Below are 3,638 nucleotides of genomic sequence, written 5' to 3'. Positions count from 1 at the left end.
CCAAAGGATAGACAAAAGTAATTTTTGTACTTTCCAAATGGCTACTAAAAATGAATAGGTCATTACACATGACATACCACCAAAGAAGGAAAAGTGCCTTTATAGTACAATGGAAAATTCAGACACCAGAGGTTTTGTTTTAAAAATGAACTCCCTCTCATTCCTCAGAGAAATCCTATGAAGATTGACTTTTAAAAAAGAGAAGAGAAAGAAAAGGAGACAAAAACTTTCTAATGTCAGAGTTAGTTAGGTACTGAAATTGATTTCTTTATGGACTTTCCACTAATGAAAAAACTTGTTTCAACTGTTTAAGTACAATTCACCACTCCTAAGGATAGCCTATATCAGCAGTGTTTCCTGTAATTACAGGACAATTGGCTGAAGAATATGGATTTTGCCAATAAGATACACTTAAATGCACTTCAGGAAGAGATGTATCTAAAATTAAGCTTAACACTGAGAACAAGAAATTTAGTTTTCTAAAATCTCAGTGATGAATACATTCTGGTTTCTATCAGAAATATTACCTTGTCTGGCTACACTTCACAGCTAATTGCCTAACTTCCCTTCTTAAGATAAAGTCTTCATAAAGAGTTGATTTAAGGCTCTGAACTTGCTCAAGAGTGTTGGTACCCTGATAATTCATGCAGGAAAAGTTCTGGAATCAGACAGTCTTTCCAGAGCCATTTCTATGTTTCCTCGATATTGAGTTTCTCAATAACCTATTTTATTTATTTCATCTCATGTACTTCTGTCTTTGAACCTAAAAAATATCAAGAGTCATAGTCACTGGCAGAAGAATGTCCATCATCAAATGCACTAACCAGTAAATATGTTCTCTAGAATACATCAAAGCTCTTGATTTAAATAGTGCTAAATTACAGTTTACGTTGATACTGTCCTGCAAACACAAACTGTTTTTTTACTAGTAAGATAGCATTTACTCATTGGGTAATCTGAGAAACTGTCAACCTAACCTAAGTATACATTGCCTTTGAGCACAATTCATTTTAGTGCTTGTATTGCCAGAGGCTCTGCTTGTGAAGTGACAATGCAGGACAATGTGGACAATTGGGAGAATCCGCTGGATTTTGCGATATTAGCAAGTAAACCTATTATCATTTCATTAATACAAAACAGCCTAGGAATACACTGAATATTGATTCAATGCAAAATATGCATTCTTTATAACAAAGAGAGTTTTTTTATTTATGTTTTTATATTTTCAAATACCAAGTTATACTTCCTTCAATTTTGAAGTGATAATAAACCAAGAAACATGGGAGAGGATGTGAATGATTTTAATACATATGCTTTTTTTTTTTTTTCACAGAATCACAGAATCATTAAGGTTGGAAAAGACCTGTAAGATCATCAAGTCCAATCATCAACCCAACACCACCATGCCCATTAAACCATGTCCCTCAGCGTCATGTCCACACGTTCCTTGAACACCTCCAGTGATGGAGACTCCACTTTTAATTTATCTTAGACACTGTGATAGACATAGAGTTGACATTCTGAGAATGAGTCTAAAATAATTCAATGAATACAGCAAGTAAACAAGCCGTTGATCAGAACCTGTGAAAAGAAAGTTTAACAGTGCATTTGTATTGCTCATGTTCACTGAAACCTATACAGACATACGACACAATCTGTTTTAAACAGAGTAATTAACTACACATTTAGAATATTTGTACAAGATTAGTAGCGATCAGCAGCTTATTAATGATCTTTTCCTTTGATGGTTATCCATCAGGTTTTACTTCATGAATGCCAAGACTATTAGTGGAATACCAACAAAGAGTGGAAGCTCAGCTAGAGTTATTTATTGTGTTAACCTGGGCTCTTAACATTGCATTGTGCCACATTCTGGGCTGATGTGCTGTAGTTGCTTCACCAAGTTAGAAAGATGGAATCCAGAGAGTTACGGACCCTTATAAATCCATGGTACTTGAGAAGAGATATATTTCCCTTGGACTGTCCTGAGAGTATGGGAAAGCTCTGACAAGATGACAGACTGGCAGACAAAAAGTGTATTTTCACAGAATCACAGAATCACTAAGGTTGGAAAAGATCTGTAAGATCATCAAGTCCAACCATCAACTAACATCATCATGCCCATAAAAATATGGAATGCTTCACGAATTTGCATGTCATCCTTGTGCAAGGGCCATGCTAATCTTCTCTGTATCATTCCAGATACATTTTACAGAAGTTTCCCAAAAACTGCTAGTGAAGAATTGTACCTATTTTCAGATTATGTTTTCTTAGACATACTAGTGTTTCAAATACTACTTTCCATCAAATGTGTGACTTGATCATTTTTCAACACTTTCCTTGTCTCCACGAGGACAGAATTTCAAAGATACTAAGTTGAACTTGACAAAAGTCATGGTTAGCGTAACAGGAGATAGAAGGGGGCAGGGTGGTCTAACAGAAAACATGGAAGCTTTTGGAGAAGATAATGAAATATGGGGACAACCCAGAGAGTTTAATTGGTTTCTTTACCAACTGAATGTTGAAACTAGGAGGTAAAAAACAAATCACCAAGACCCTGCTGCAGGGTGAGCTTAAAAACCTGCCAGTCACTGAAATGTTATACATTTATTTATACATTTACATCTTTATTTGCCCATATTTATTTATATATTTATACATATATATTTTATGCATTTATTTATACATTTTATAAAAAGCTAGAAATAGGTATCTTTATGCTTAAGTTATAATTGATATCTATTTTATGTTCCAGTAGCTATTGTAGGCATGGGATTTGTGTTAGAAGTTTTCCACAGAAGCCACAGTTAAGAGAAATGTGGGCAGTTAAGAGAAATAAATTCAGCTAAGGAAGCACCTGCCAACACAAAATGAGGTAACAGCGAAAGAGAAGAAAAGGGCTTCAATTTGTGAGTAAATAGGCTTTATAGTATAGAAAATATTCCCAGTCATTAACACAAAAGGCAAAACAGATTTAAGATCCCACTGATTTATGGACCAGGAAAAGTAGTTACAGGCAGCTCATAGTTTCAGTTTCAGGCAGCAGAGGATATTGTGTACCTGGACTTCAGTAAGTCCTTTGACACTGTCTCCCATAAGATACTCATAGACAAGCTTTTGATGTACAGGCTGAATGAGCAGACAGTGAGGTGGCTTGAAAATGAACTGAACGGCCAAGCTCAGATAATGGTGATCAATGTAATGAAGTTTAGTTGGAGGCCAATAACTAGCAGCATACCCCAGTGGTCAATACTGGGTCTAATCCTGTTTAACATCTTCATTAATGATCTGGATGATGGGGCAGAATGTATTGTCAGCAAAGTTGCTGATGACACAAAACTGGGAGGAATGGCTGATATGCCAGAGGGTACCTTCTAACCTCAACCATTCTGTGATTCTGTGCTTCCGCAATTCACCTGAAAAACTCTATAAGAAATTTCAATATAGCCAATGGTCCTGTAGAGATACTGGGGTGTTGTTAAGGTTATATAAATGAATAAAAGTTGTTTTCTTGCTTGCTTCTTTGTAGATCAAGAAAATGATTTTTTAATTATTAATAAAAAAAAGTTTGAACAATGAACCTTCCTTGCACATTACTACTCTAGGAGAAAAATTATAGCAGTGTCAGATGTTGCCTT

The 3,638-nt window shown here is 35.4% G+C and overlaps 1 non-coding gene across 1 annotated transcript; it reads right to left on the bottom strand.

Annotated features, from left to right (window-relative positions):
* Positions 1–2,125: 2,125 nt before the first annotated feature.
* Positions 2,126–2,231, bottom strand: LOC132318732 (U6 spliceosomal RNA). The gene has a single exon (XR_009484365.1). It is a non-coding gene; the product is annotated as a U6 spliceosomal RNA (small nuclear RNA).
* Between the last annotated feature and the right edge of the window lie 1,407 nt (positions 2,232–3,638).

This window comes from Gavia stellata, chromosome 1 (genome assembly GCF_030936135.1).
Source record: "Gavia stellata isolate bGavSte3 chromosome 1, bGavSte3.hap2, whole genome shotgun sequence".
In the NCBI taxonomy this organism is placed as follows: Eukaryota; Metazoa; Chordata; class Aves; order Gaviiformes; family Gaviidae; genus Gavia; species Gavia stellata.
This window is presented reverse-complemented; position numbering and strand designations above follow the sequence as displayed.